General features: G+C 36.6%; 1 long non-coding RNA gene across 1 annotated transcript; it reads left to right on the top strand.

The window, feature by feature from the left end:
* The first annotated feature begins 11,870 nt into the window (after window positions 1–11,870).
* Window positions 11,871–14,408, top strand: LOC131532565 (uncharacterized). Its single transcript, XR_009268921.1, has 3 exons — window positions 11,871–12,167; window positions 12,660–12,691; window positions 13,811–14,408. It is a non-coding gene; the product is annotated as an uncharacterized LOC131532565 (long non-coding RNA).
* The last annotated feature ends 2,159 nt before the right edge of the window (window positions 14,409–16,567 follow it).

Below are 16,567 nucleotides of genomic sequence, written 5' to 3'. Positions count from 1 at the left end.
TCCAGCAGCTTTGGCTATGCTGTGACTCAGGGGTAATGCTGGGTATATGGGGAATATATATATAATTAAAATTACATTTATCATTTTAATTTTTTATATAAAAATACAAACATGTATATATTTTATATTTTTAAATAGATATTAAAATAGATATTAAATAAAGAATTTAATTTAATATCTATCTATCTGTGTGTCTGTCTGTCTATCTATCTTTAATAACAGAAGAATAATTTCTGAAGCATATGTTTCACAGAAGAAAAAACATGGTTTTGCCACAAAGACTGAGAGAGGAAACACAGACAGTATTAATAAAGCTGTCAAAGCTCTGAAGAAACCATCAAAACTTTAGTAATAATTAGACATGTTGGAAGCTTGTTCTTAGATGTTATTTGATTTTTTTATTACTGTTATTATCTTTTGTCAATGATAAATTTTTTTGCATTCTGGTAGATCGAAGGTGAATAAACGCACACTTGTTAAATTCAGGGAGAGATATTAGCACAGCTTGGTTTGTTCTGATCAACACAGACCCAAGAGTACAAGTGAGGCTGGATTTGTCTGGAAACTCACTGCAGGACAACTAGAAATCCAGCGTTCCTTGCACTGGTATTATAACAGCTTGAGACTGTGTATCTATACACTGGTAAAGCTCATTTCAAACACTCAGAGTCGCTGGAAAATGACCCGGCACCTCCTGGTAACTCTTCACATGAATGAAAACATCTGTCAGAGCCTTCTTGCTGTGCAGAGACAGAAAATCGCCTGTAGGGTTTTTCTAAAGGCCTTGAGGCTAGATATCTAGACAACCAGCATCAACATGCTGCTCCACAGATGTAGTTTACTTCGAAGGCCTTCAAAAGATCGCTTGAGTAATGAATGCGTGGAAATGTTGAACCTGTGGCAGCCCTCGTTTGATATCTTTGAAGACTCTAGTCAATAAATATCTTCCCTAGGGTAGATAATCAGAGCTTTTGGAAGCTACTCGTAAGTTTTCCGAAACCTAGGAGCTGCCTACCTAGACAGCTTCATAGAAATGCTATTCCAGAAGCTAGACAGAAATGTCTTGTTGCCTTCTAAATTCATCCAAGACCAAAGTCTAAAGGAGCATGGCATTTGCAATGTTACAATTCAAAATAACTCTTTTCTGTTTTAAATGTATATTAAAATGTAATTTATTCCTATGATGCAAAGCTGAATTTTCAGCATTGCTACTCCAGTCTTCAGTGTCACAACATGATCCTTCAGAAATCATTCTAATGCTCATTTGGTGCTCTAGAAGCATTTCTTATTACCAAAGCTGAAGCCGAAGAACAGAATATGTTGCAAACCGGACTCAAACTTGTAACTTACACATGAGTACCACAACTCATGTGTCAGACCACATACACAGTACTGCTGCTCCCTATTCGCAGAGTACGCAGTTTGCGTAGGGCACCAACTCCCTGGGGGGGCACCATCCCAGTTGCTCAAAAAAAAAAGTTACACGCCATTCCCGAAACCGCGCCCGCTCGCACCTCATGTTTGTGGCTGAAAGCAAATGATCATAATTGATGGACAACTATGCCTGTGAAAAGACATCAGCAATCCAGCGCAGAGAAAAGAAAAAGAAAAAAGTTGAAAACTAAGCCCGTGTGTCACTTTCAGGTAGGCTACATTCATAATCCATTGAAACTTTTTTGGGTGTTGAGGTTAATAACGTGTCTAATATTCACCAACGCATCTAATATTCTCTCCGAGTTTCCATGTTCCCTTACGAAAGTTAGCCATGGTTTTAACACAAATAAAACATCATGGTTCTTGAAGCCATGGTCACCGCGAATTAACTGTGGTTTTGTTACTTCAAATAATAATATACAAAGAAGTATTAATATACTATCTTTTTGTGGTTATAAAAAACAAACTAAGCCAACAAAAGCCTTTAAAATGACTTGCATTTACATAAAAACAATGAGGCAACCCTGCTGAAAAAAACAATAGAACCATCACAGAAAATTCTAATACCATCACAAATAAAATTACAAATACCATTACAAACATTACAAACCATCAACTTTTAACCATTAAAACCAATAAAAAATGGTTTTCTGTAGTGTGTTTTGGGACATATTCCATTAGGATTTATTGGTTTTAACAAGCCACCAATAGAAGGTGACCAATTACCAGTTGAGACCCACAGGGCCCATTACAGTTTCAATTAAAACCAATACAAGTTCCATTATAACCAGTAAAACCATTACAAATTTTGTCATGGTGTCTATTTTTTTTTTTTTTCGACATTACATTACAGGACGGCCATATCCTTGTTTAATAGGCTATTGACCAAACATTTAATTCAAATATCCACTAAATCTTTCATTTTTGGCCACCTTTTTGCTATAAATGGCACAGCCTCTATAATTTCTTCAACAAAAAAAAAAAACATGTGAACGTTACAACCCTTACAAAAATTAACCATGGTTTTATCGTAGTAAAACTGCTTAATTTTCTTTTGTGTGATTTCTGAATGCTCGAGACCATAAAATCAATCAGACAACTGTATTAATCAAATAATAGCCATAGGTAACTGTCAAGAGCTGCTTTTTAAAATTTTTTTTACTTCCATAATATTTGAGGGAGGGGGCACAACAATACAATCCTGCTTAGGGCACCCATTTGCCCAGCACATACATGTCACAAGTTTGACGTTATTGTCTTATGTTTTGAATTTATAATGAGCTGACTGAAACACTTCTCTTGTCACAACATTTGACCTGTTGATACGATATGTATGGCCCAGTGATTTCCATTTCCTGTGCATTTCTTAATGACATTGTGCTCACAATCAAAGGACTGTGGACTGTTAGTTCAGGGCCAAATATTCTGGTTAAATGGAGCATAATGAATAGCAATGTTCTGACAGGATGCTTGTTGCTGTGAGCAGGTCAGTGAGGAGATGTGTAAGGGCAGATCAGTTTCCAGACAGCTGCTATTTGATTGGTTAAATACTTCTCATAATTTGGAAATTTGATTTCTGGAACATGCACACACAGACATAAGCTATGCTAACAAATTCAGGAAATGTGACATGTTTGTAAACTGCAGATATCATGTAGATGACTTTTTCTTTTTCTGTAATTTATGCAATAATTCAGTTAATCTTAAATGAATGCCTGTACTTTTTTAAATGATGTGTGCCACCGCAATGTGGCACATTTATTTGATGAAAAATGCAGTAAAACAATGATATTGTGAAATATTACAAATTAATAATACAATTTTTTATTTTGACATTTTATTTATTTTCTGTGATGGCAAAGCTGTAATATTGAATTTTACAATAGTTCAAATAATAATAAAAAAATTCATCTGTAATGTAAAGCTGTAACTCAAGTCTTCTGTTTCACATGATCCTTCAGAAATCATGCTAATATGCAGATTTTGTGTTCAAGAAACATTTCTTATTATTATCAATGCTGAAAAAACTGTGCAGCTTAATATATCTGTGAAAACCATGATGTATTTCAGAATTCTTAGTTAAAGAGAAAGTTCAAAAGAACGTTATTTATTTGAAACAGAATTCTTCTGTATCACTGTAAATGTCCTTACTGTCACTTTTAATAAATTTGATGCATACTTGCAGAAATTAGTACATAATAGTTTGAATGTGCAATGTGAGACACTTTAAATCAAATTGTCTTTAAATAAATACTTTTATTAAAATGCTAAAAAATAAAATATAAATGTAAACTATATCTTATATTATATCCTAAGCTGGATTTCCCAGGCCAGTTACACAAGCCGTCTAGAAGAAAAAGGAAGTTAGAAAATACTCAGACAAGAAGGCAGTCTAATGTTAAGAAAAAAGGATTCTGCATTACTGTAGTTTACACACATTCTCATCTGCTGATTTGTTCAGTCCATGATATTTCATATCCTCCATCCTTTCTCTTGATTCCTTTTTTTTTTAAGTCTGTTTCTCTGTGCTGGCGTACAGCTCAGTTACACATGCTTCACCTGGTACTTCAACAGCAGTAGGCTCTCATGTGAAGTACCTCTGTCATTTATGTGTGTGTGTGTGTGTGTGTCAGGCCCACTGCCTGAGTCCGGGCTGCGCGTATGCCTAGTCACACCTACTCTCGGTGGACTGAGAACCCCATCAAATTCTGTCTTTCTCATCTCATCTATTCATCATACTCATCTCCTCTGAGTCTGTTCTCTGTGTTAATCCGTAGTAGAGGAGGGAAACAGAGAATGAATGAATCACATTATCTATCAAGGCCATCGTGTAGGTCATTACTTTATGATAAACTCAAGCCAGTTATGATTACAGGCGGTGCAAATTAAAAGGCTGTCATCCAAACCATGAAGCTGCCCCATGATAAAGTACCTCAATCTTATACGTTTGAGACCCTAAAGGAATATTGCAGACTCTTGTCAACTCATCCCATATCATTACAAACCTGTATGACTTTCGCTCTTCTACTATTTTTTTGTCCAAAAATCATAAAAATACACAAATAGTCCTTTTGTGGTGCTTTTTCATTTTTGGAGCTTAGAGAAATAGTTCACCCAAAAAGGACAATTTGCTAAAAAAATGTACTCACCCTCAGGCCATCCAAGATTTAAATAAGTTGATGGATCCTCTGCAGTGAATGGGTGCCGTGAAAATGGGTGAGTCCAAAAAACTGATAAAAACAAAACAATAATCCACAAGTAATCAACATGACTCCAGTCCATCAGTTAACATCTTGTGAAGTGAAAAGCTGCATGTTTGCAAGAAACAAATCCATCATCATGGTTTGTGCAAATTTCTGAATCAAGCTGACTGTTTCACTGAAGAAAGAGATATTATTGATGCATGCCATGTATTTTAGGTAGAAGCCATGGTTTAAATTTAAAAAAGATCTTGTTGATGGATTTGTTTCTTACAAACATGCAGATTTTCACTTCACAAGACATTAATTGATGGACTGGAGTCGTGTGGATTGCTTGTGGATTATTGTGATGTTTTTATCAGCTGTTTGAACTCTCATTCTGACGGCACCCATTCACTGCAGAGGATCCATTGATGAGCAAGTGATGTAATGATACACTTCTCCACTTCCATTCCAATGAAGAAACAAACTCATCTACATCTTGGATGGCCTAAGGGTGAGTAAATTGAATTTTTTAGGTACATGACAGGGATTTTTGGAACCAGTGCTAATTTTTTGTGTTTTTTTTATTATCAAAAATTCTTGTTTTTCAAACTATACCTTGAAATTCCCTGATTACGGAAACATTAACAGAGTGAAATGCCTGATTATGAATGCCTAATATTTCCAAAACTATCACTGACTATTAAAACACTTTTTAGCAGTGCCAGGAAGCGTGTGTTTCATTGAGAGTACTTTACACACTAAAGGGACCTTATTAAATTAGCTAATGGAAAACATTGCACCGAGGATTTCATACGAAGAGCTGTTTCAGTCATAGAAGGCAAGGGATTGTGTCCATGTGTGATAGATTTCAATTTTGAATGTGTTTCAAGTGCAAGGGAAAGGCTGTTGAGTTTGCTTGTCTATGTCTAAACATTGAAACAAGATGTGCTCAAATATGTCTCAGATTTCAGAAAAAAAATGGATGAGCAATGTAGGACAACTGTAAACAATTTTAATAGATAACATGCACAACATGGCATAAATGAATACATTATCAGGGTCAGTAAGATTTATCATTATTTGAAAGAAATGAATACTTTGATTCAGCGAGAAATCATTAAATTGATCAAAAGTGACAGTAAAGACATTTATATTTCAAATAAATGCTGTTCTTTTGAACATCATCAAAGAATCCTGAAAAACTGTATCATGATTTCAACAAAAATATTAAGCAGTTTTCAACATCATAATAAGAATAAGATAATACAAAATAAAATCAGCATATTAGAAAGATATCAGAAGGCTGGAGTAATGATGCTGAAAATTCAGCTTTGCATCACAGGAATAAATTACATTTTAAAATGAATGCCATTGCATTAGATACATTTAAATACTTTTCTAAGCCATTCTCATTTCATTACCATCTGGTGATTTTTAGTACATAAGGAATGTACATAGACATTCATTTTTAAGTAAATGTGTTATTAGAAAAGGTAAATATAAGTAGATAGAAGATGATAAAAACTGTTTCGAAAATGTCTGCAGAGACAAAACTAATGCTGGGGTCGCATAGCATCATTTATCCACTGCAGTTGGTTTGGTTGGAGATTTATTTATTGACAAGTGAACAACTGCAATGCAGTCGGTAACCAGTTTGTTTCAGTGTACGTCATCTTCTGCGTCAGGTGTTGAAACACCTTTATGGTCTAAAGTTGAAGATTCAAAGCATCTAAATCATGTCTACTAGAATCAGGTATTCTGTCTTCTTGAATATGTAATTAATGAAATGAATATCTAATTTGTATACATGGACTGCCATTGCTGACATGCATTAGCCTGGTTGCGCTGGGAGAAATCGATCAGCCATTCAAATGTGTTTTATCACCTCTTTCATCACATTACTCAGCAAAAGCGACGTCCGCTGATACTCTTCGGGAGCCGAGCGGCATTCCCCGTCTCCATTGCTCCCCGGGATAAAGAGATTGCCCTCCTTCTAATGGAATTACAGAGCTGGAGAACATTGAGACAGAGAAGAGAGAGAACTGTGGAAAGGACAGGCCAGTTAACCTTCTCATCTCGAGACCAGACGAGGAGCTCACAACCTTAATCCCTCCATAGTCCTGTGGATTAGGCCATCCTCTTATCGCGGCTTTAATGCGGCGAGCTGCATTGTCATCTCCCTTTCTTTGCCGCGTAATTATCCCTGCTAGCAGCTTCCAGACTCATTATTTTTATCATGCCACTTCCTGTACGGCCAGTGGGGGGGCCAGTGATTCAGGCCCCTATCAAAGACGTCTTGGATCTGTTCCTTACAATGAGCTCATGCACAGAATTCCATGTTTATTGGCTTAAAGAGATAGTCCATCATTTGCTCACCTAAACTTGCTTGACTTACTTTCTTCCGTGGAACGCAACAGGTAAGCATGTAACCTGGTTTTCTAGATCACTCCCTATGGCCCGGCCATGCGCTCTGTTTACTTGTTTAGCGCAGCAGACCTGAAGGAAGCTGGAGCCGCGATGCCGTCACGGATGAAAGCCGCTGTCTGGGGAACGCTGTCATTGAGGTGAATGACAGATTCACTCCTCCATACTGTCACAGCTGACAGGGATTCATCCCTCCCAAATAAAAGCTTTCAGGAGCTCCATTGTTTGTTACATCATTTCTTTTTTTCGCCCACACAGGCGCACAGTCACAAATAATTCATGGTTTGTTTTGTTTTATTATGTCATGCTCTGAACAACTTGAATTAGAGCTCTCTTACAAATGGGAAATATTTACATAAAAACAATAATCTTTGTTCAACTTGCCAGCGTGGCCCAGCCCATCCAGATTTGAGCAACAATGTATCTTACTCTATTCTGCTTCCTTATTTTGGTATTTTTTTCCTCTCTCTATCTCTCTCTTTAATTTTTTTTAAGAAAACTGATGTACAGTATGCCAAAGGAAGTTGTAGCCTATTTGCTATCTGAGCTCAAGCTTTAGTGTGGTGTAGCATATAACAGATCAACTTTTGAATTTTTTTTTTCTTATTTCAGCACAAAATTAAAAATCAGAGGGGAAAAAAAGATTAACATTTCTTCCCAAAGTTTTCATTATTGTAATGTGATCAATAAATGTAAAAATGTAATGTAAAAAAGTTAGATTGTAAAGTATGAATCATGCTTGTTGCTTCCTTTTAGTCTTAGAATTAGTACACACACACACACACACACAATATTTTATATGAATACACCAGTACTTTAATTATTATTTTATTTATTATTTTTATTAATATTAATCAAAGTTTTACATAAAATAATTAATTACTGTGATGAGGATTTAAAATAATATAAAAATAATTATTTTAATAATAATAATACAAATAATATTACAGTGCAAAAATCTTAATGGTCTACATTTCTCCCTATTTTTTTACAATTTTGGGATATGACCAAAACATTGACAAGTTAGGACTATTGCTATTAATCTTCTATTTTTTAAGTAATTTACATTAAAGTGTAAATGATTGAAGTACGTGTGCAGTGTTTGCAGGCACATGCTGTTAAATATTGTGCTACTGTGCTACCACTCTATATTTTCCCCTTACATGTAAGTGGTAAAAGGCCAAAAATAAATAGCAAAAACCTTACAAAGCTCTGCACACAGTCAGTCTAGTGTTTGTAAGTGTATGTTTAGGTGTTATAGTGTTAAACGCAGTACTCGTACTTTCACAAACCTCTGCTCTATTAAGTTAAAGTAACCGGTTCTTCTGTGAGTTTTGGCTGTGCTTTGCTCTAACAAAATTCACAGAAATTTCTGTGGCTTCAGTGGAGCTGGATAATAAAGGCCGAAATACTGTAGAAGTGCCAACTCATGCACATTTTCTATCTTCGCAACTGAAAAGTAACCTTCATACCTAGTTTCAGCCAATGTTCTCCACTCTAACAATAGATGGCAGTCTTGCATCCGTAGTTCTTTGGCTGCGTCTGGGTCTCAGTCTGAGTTCAGTTTCAGTGATTTATGGGTAGTGTGTGCAGGGGACTTCAGGCCTTTTGTTTGTTCTCACAGACAATAGTGAGAGAGGTCACAGCATTGAAGAGCGGGGTTGTGTAAATGCAGCCCCTGTGGGTTTTCAGAGCACAGAATTCTTTTCCAGAATAAAAGACACTATGTATTTTCATAGCATTGAAAATGCAAATGTTTTGTTCTCTTTTATAATATGTTATTTGCATAAAACGCACACATCCTTTTGGAGACTGATGGATGAAAAACGTGACCTAAGGTGCATGATGAACAGTGACTGCATCAGTACGGCCATTCAGAATCTGCAGACTTTCACACATCTTATGCACTGATTCTGAAAGAAAAGATGTGGAATTCTGCTGAGGTAAGATATGTTAAACTGAGCTTAGAGGACTAAATATTTTTGATAGCTAAAAGACACTTATTCCAAACTATTTTTAAAGGAAAATTCTGTGAAGAAACACTGATGTTGTCAAAACACTTACCAAATGTGTTTGATGGATGAATGGATGAATGAATGAAAGAAAGGATGGAAAAAAGGACAGATGGATTGATTGATAGAAGGATGGATGAATGGATGGATCTATAGAAGGATGGGTGTATGCATGCATGCAGGAGCAGATGGATAGATGAATGGAAGGATGCATGGAACTATAGAAGGATGGATACATGCATGCAGGAATAGATGGATAGATGAAAGGAAGGATGGATGAATGCATGCAGGAATAGATGGGTAGAAGGGTGGATGAATGGATGGATCTATAGAAGGATAGATGGATGGATGTATGAAAGGATGAATGTATGCAAGAATAGTTGGATAGATGAATGACAGGATGGAGGGAAACATGGAAAGAAGGATAGATAGATGAAGAATGTTAAGATTCATGGAGGGAACGACAGATAGAAGAATAGATGCTGGAATAGATACACTATATGGACAAACATATTGGGACACCCCTTCAAATTAACAGATTTGACTACTTTTGTAATTTCCATGAGTACAAAAAGCATATAATGATATTCTAGGGAATTGTGTGCTTCTAATTTTAAAGCAACAGTTTGGACAGGACCCTTTTCTATTCTAACATGACAATGCCTCTGTGTATAAGGCAAGATTCAAAAAGAAATGATTGATTCATTCAGTGTGGAAGAACTTGACTGGTCTGCAGAAAGCCAAGTCCTAATCCCAGCTGAACACCTCTGGTGTGACATTAAATGCAGACATTGAGAAAAAAACTCATCACCAAACACCAGTGACTTGTACATATGGGTCATTTTAGTCACTTCCAAAACTGTTGCAACGATTTGCAAACAATGAAAATACAATTTTACAGTTTTTCTCAGTCGCTTTGGTGCATTTCTCGAATCGTCCTTAATATTTGCAAAAAAGTATGTGCATTTCTCAAAACAATTCATACAAACAGCACCATACAATGGATTACCTGCAAAAGCCTGTAACTTACTCAAAATCTTTAGTTCATCTCTCAAAAGTATTTATGTCAATGAACATATCAGTGCCATCAGAATAAAAGGTCCTTGTGTCATTGTTCACAAACAAGATAGTAAAAATGCTTAGTCATGTTGTCAATATAACAGTGCACTCTGTTAGTATTACCTGATGTAAACTATGACAACAGTTTGGATGACATTACTGTACTGAAATGCAGAAGGCTGCACTTCTGATGTATGCCTTATATCCATTTCAAAAGTACAAATTTACACATTGTGGGATATTGATGGAAAGAGGCTGTTTTGAAATGTTTGAATTACTGAGGATATTGTCGATCTCCCAATATTTAGCTGCACACTTCAGCCTCAAGGCCATGATTGATAACGTGGTCCACAATTGTGGCCTTTATTTCATTTGATATGTGCCTTTTCCTTGGCCTCCTCTGCTTCTTCCTCTGTTTTGCCTCTGTATCCTTCCACCATGCATCCTTACTCCTCTTCTTCCTCTCAGCTGTTGACCCTGATCGTTTCCTGGATGTTCATCCATCGTCAGCATTTGTAAATCTTGTGTTGTCCTCTGTCTATATATGCTTTCCAATTGAAGGTTCATGAGATGCACCTTTGAGCTATTTCAGAGAACTGGTTTATAATTGGTTGATCTATATTCTCTTCATTAGTGAAAGTCAAGATTCACTTGTACAATTCATGACAAATTTACAAAAAGTCTAATAGAAATGTGTAGAAAATAAAATATGCTTGACAGTTTATGACAACTAGAATGACTTATACGATGAACTAATGACTAGATGTTTTGAGGGGTAAGACTAGCACAGAGAACTATATAATAGATTTTGAGCAACATGATATTAGCAACTGATAATGTAGGAAACCGCAGACAAATGTACATAATCAGTTGCATGAATGCACCAAAACAAACGCAACTTGTTCAAAAGAATGAGAAACCGCTTTTATGATGTGTACAATTGACTAGATGATGTGGAGGTTGAACAAGTAGTTTTGAAAATGTCATTTCTGATCTGAGAAATGCACCAAAGCGACTGAGAAAACTGTAAATACATGAATTATGTTTCCATTTTTGTTGCCACCGTTTTGGAAGTACCTTTTTCTGTTCTTAAGAATGGGGTGTCCTAATAATTTTGTCCATATAGTGTAGATAGCTGGATAGATGGATGGATAGAAGGAAGGATGGATCTATAGAAGGATAGATGGATGGATAGATTGATGAATGGATGGATAGAAGAAAGGATGGAAAAAAGGAAGATAGGATAGATAGATGGAAAGATGGCTAGATAGATAGATTTACATTTTCAGTTCTGAATATTAAGGAATACAGCAATATTAACCATGCTAAAGGAATGTCTATCTATCTATCTATCTATCTATCTATCTATCTATCTATCTATCTATCTATCTATCTATCTATCTATCTATCTATCTATCTATCTATCTATCTATCTATCTATCTATATATATATATATATATATATATATATATATTTGAGATGTCTTATTCCAGCTCTGACTCTACATACCAACATATTTTCAAGCTATTAAACAGGGTGGTTTATTACTGTAGTGCCGTGGGAAAAATTGCAGCTTTGTAATTAATTAACCTTAGTATGCAACTGTTTGGTGCTATGTGAATGGACATATCCAGTGCAACATAAGTGCCAATCACTTCTTTGCATTCCACCAGGCATTCAGTATTGTTGTTATTTTAATTTATGGATGGAGTCACTTTTTCCCATTGTTTGTTTGTTGTAGTCATGCCAAGATTGGGAGAGGCAGGTTTTTATATAGCGGCGAGTGGTTACCCTTGACTGCTGGCAGGAGCTAATGAGTAACATAAAGCTGTGAATATGAATATTTTTATGGGGAGCTTCACTGCGGACTGCCAACCCTGATTATGACCTCTGTGTTACTTCAACCTCTTAGGAACAAAAGTGACGTGATCCTTTTATTAAACAAAGGAGCAATGGAAATCAAGCAACCAATCAATGTCTTTAAACTCTCCCGTGACTGAGCTGAAGACAACAGCCTGTGCAACGAGTATCTTTGCGAAGTTTTTTTGTAAGGTTGGTATTTTTGGAATTCATTTCAAGAAATGCATTCATTTGGACAAGAAATAAAAAGTTTGTAATATAAATGTGTAAATATGTTGTTCTACAGGTAAGCTGTAGAAAAATGTACTAAAATGGATCATTTACTCAACTTCGTATAATTCTAAACCTTTGTAACGTATCCCCCCTTTGCAGAACACAAGGAAAAGACTCTTTTTCCATGCAGTTACAATGAACTGAAACATTTAAGGCTCCAAACGGATGCAAAAGCGCAATAAAAGTATCATAAAAGTAGTATGTAGTAGTATGTCTCACACATTAGCTTTTAGGTTGTTATTCACTCAAAATATTGACACTTATAAATATTTAGGGGTTGGTAGTGACATCCGATCTGTGGACAAATCATGGTTATGATTCACAACTGACTGCATAATTTCTTAAACTGCACTGGAAAAAAAGCGACCAGTCCTGTACATAATTTTTTGTTTCTTGTTTTGTGCTCAACAGAAGAAAATCAAACATTTCTGGAACAACTCAAGGTGAGTAAATGATTTTCAGATGAACTGTTCCTTTAAATTTGATTCCTTTATTTTTCTGTGAACATTTTTTTAGGGGCTTGGATGCACTCACATGTCTCAGGAGATCTTTAAATGAGGTTAAGAACTCTTATAAGCTCATAAAAACGATCTTCTCCCTGCTTTGTCGGTCTTGACACAGTTGACACAGTTTTCTACTTACAGACGAAACTCGATAGAATGGTGAATTATGTAGACAAGACACCATTTACAGAGGTTAACAAAGGGTTCTCACACAGCTCTGTACCTGAGAGATCCACTCAAGAGAAATTATTCATCTGTTATGGTAGCAGATCCACAAAGGGAGTTACAAAGTGTTAAAGCGTTTCATGTTATCATAATTTACAGTATTCAAAAGTGAGTTATTGTAATCCACATAAAGCATATTTTAGTGCCATTTGCTCATTACTATTACTTATACTTTAAAATCAGTTAAAGTACTGTTAACCATTTGTGTTAAAAGCTTGAATAATATCTCAAATTATGCAGTTTGTTGAGAAAAGGTGTATTATTACTTTTCGAAGCAGTCTGAATTGTGATTTTTACCTGGAAGATGATAAAATGGGTGAGAAGTTTCATAGACCATGAAACAAACCAGCCTTGTAGGACCAGAATATATTTTTGAAGTGGGCTCATTTTAATTCGATCACTATTTAACCACCTAGTTACCATGAAGAACATCCTCAAAAACAGCATCCAAAACAACATGCGTGCTAGTCATATGAACATGGATGTCCTATGTTCATATGACTAGCACGCATGTTGTTTTGGATGCTGGATCCGGGAATTTTGGCTTTATAAAATGAAGAAAAAATAAAACTTGTTCGAGACATCTAATAGTAGTATTTACACAACATGCTCAGCCATCATCATGCGACACACTATACCAGTGTGACAGAGTTTTCTTGTATGGCACAGGTGTGGATTCGTGACATTTAAAACCTGGCCTCACGACAAGCAATTAGTCATGCAGAGCTTTCCGAACAGATACATTCCTACTCAATTCCACGTCAAAACCCTGTCAATCTGTAAACTGTCTATAAAATGTCTATCCAGTGAGGATGTTGATCAAGTGTTTTGCAGTTTGCAGGTTGTCATTAATACATCAGACAGCATGAATAAACCAGCAAACCCAGCAGTGGCTGGCCTGTGCTGCTCCTGGAACAGCTGGGACTAGAGCCATGAATCATGTCATCTGGTCGGGCTTATGAAAAGAGCTCTGCGTCTGTGTGCGCTGCTCAGACAGACAGAGAGCAGAGCGGGCGGTACTAAATCATACAGCTCATCACTCCCAATACATTTGCCCAGCAAGACACGTTCTGGATTTATGGGGTACCAATGCTACTGGTCACTGATCTGAATACACTGTTTATCTATTTTCACACTGACCGGGGCTGCCTTGTGCTAACCCATTTCATGATGTTTAACCTCAATTGCAGGCTTTTGAGAATGAGGAGCTTTGGGAGAGAGGCTATGGGCAAAGGTCAGTGGAAGAGGATTTTTCTTCTTTTTTTTTGTCATTGTCCACACAAAAAAAAAAAAAAAGAAAAAAAAAAAGGGAAGCATTAACTGAACGTGAATTGGCTTTCACATTTACTTTTACTCCCATAATCTGATGTACTTCCAAAAAATATTTTTTTTAATCGGTATTTTTTCCACAATATTTATGTGGAAAGCTAAATTGTGCAGGATGTAAAGCATAACTTAAATAAAAAAATAATTTTTTTGTAGTGTTAATATATGTAAATTATGTACTGTTTTATTATGTGTAATTTCATATTTTAAGTATATTAAATATATGTATTATAAATGTATATTTATAATAGAATATTTTATGAATATTCATATTTTTTAGAACTACATTGTGTAAGATTCTGTCAAGACTTCATGAAACAAATATAACAAATGTAAAAAATTTGTATATATATATATATATATATGTGTGTGTGTGTGTATTGATTGATTGTTTCGGTGGACAGGTGTCTTTTATACAGGTAACAAACTGAGATTAGGAGCAGTCCCTTTAAGAGAGTTCTCCTAATCTCAGCTCCTTAACTGTATAAAAGACACCTGGGAGCCAGAAATGTTGCTGATTGATAGGGGATCAAATACTTATTTCACTCATTAAAATGCAAATCAATTTATAACTTTTTTGAAATGCGTTTTTCTGGATTTTTTGTTGTTGTAATTCTGTCTCTCACTGTTCAAATAAACCTACCATTAAAATTATAGACTGATCATTTCTTTGTCAGTGGGCAAACGTACAAAATCAGCAGGGGATCAAATAATTCCCCCCCCCCCCCACTGAATGTATATATGAATATATATATATATATATATATATATATATGAATATATAGGAGTCGGACTTGTAACCCAAAGGTCGCGGGTTCGAGTCTCAGGTCCGGCAGGGATTGTAGGTGGGGGAAGTGAATGTCCACCTCTCTCCACCCTCAATACCATGACTGAGGTGACATCCTTGAGCAAGGCATCGAACCCCAAACTGCTCCCGGGCGCCCACTGCTCTGGGTGCGTGTTCACGGTGTGTGTGTTTGTTGTCACTTGGATGGGTTAAATGCAGAGCATAAATTCCAAGTATGGGTCACCATACTTGGCCACACGTCACGTCCTTTCCTATATATATATATATATATATATATATACACATACATACATACGTGTGTGTGTGTGTGTGTGTGTGTGTGTGTATATTAGTAGTGACAGGAGGAGCCAACGACAGACACAGTGGGTGTGGCGTCAGGCCTCGGAGAGGCTTTTATTAAACAAAAACAATAAAATAAAGTGTCCAAGGGGAAAAAGTGTCCAAAAGAAACAGGGGGTCTGGTGTCCTCGTCGTGCTGCGGTGCTTGTGAAGGAGGGCAGTGTTCTGGAAGGGAGGGTCCAGGTAAGGGGCGGAGTCCGGCGACCGTCCACGGGTTCGGCGGCTCACGTCTCCGGTGGCGCGGAAGTCCCGCTACGCTCCCTTCCTGGACCCACGAGGACACCAGCGTGCGTGCGTGCGTGCATGCACGGGGAGGAAGAGACTGGTCTCTCGAGGAGAGGCGCGCTTGGCATTTAAACAGCGGCGGTGATGAGGTTTCATTCATTTCAGCTGTGCCTCATCACACGCCGCTAGCTCGCTGTTTCCACGCCCCTCCTCTCTCACACACCCACTCCCGTCGGGAGCCTGGTGTAGGGCGGCGAATAAGGGACGGGGTGGTGATGACAATAAGGGGGAGGGCAACCGACTCGTCACAATATATATATATATATATATATATATATATATACACACACTCTCAGAAATAAAGGTACAAAAGCTGTCACTGGGGCGGTACCTTTTCAAAAGGTACACTTTTGTACCTATTAGCTTCTAATATGTACACTTTAAGTACTAATATGTACCTTTAAGGTACCAAATGGACTCTTTAGGTACAAACATGTACCTTTTGAAAAGGTACCGCCCAGTGACAGCTTTTGTACCTTTATTTCTGAGTGCATAATGCAATTTTATATGAGCATAAATTGTCAATTTATTTTAATTATTCATTTTAATATTCACATTTTGCTTCTCAGCTTTATTTTTCTTGTATTTAGGATGTTTAAATATTTTTACTAAAAAAATAATTCATTTGCAATGAACAAATGTAGAATGAGTGTTGATTTTATCCATCAGGAATGTATTGGATCATGGAAAGTGGACATTACTAAAGATTCCCCCACTGATGAATCATATTCACAAGAAGACCTGGGAATGTGTTTGAAAAGCCGTGCTGAAAATACCCAATCAGGCCTGACTGGCGAAAGTGCCCATCTGGCCATTCTGAAGGGGTGGTTGCC

The sequence above is a fragment of the Onychostoma macrolepis genome, chromosome 23 (assembly GCF_012432095.1).
Source record: "Onychostoma macrolepis isolate SWU-2019 chromosome 23, ASM1243209v1, whole genome shotgun sequence".
Taxonomy (NCBI): domain Eukaryota; kingdom Metazoa; phylum Chordata; class Actinopteri; order Cypriniformes; family Cyprinidae; genus Onychostoma; species Onychostoma macrolepis.
Note: the sequence above shows the minus strand (reverse complement) of the source record. Positions and strands in the feature narration are given on the sequence as shown.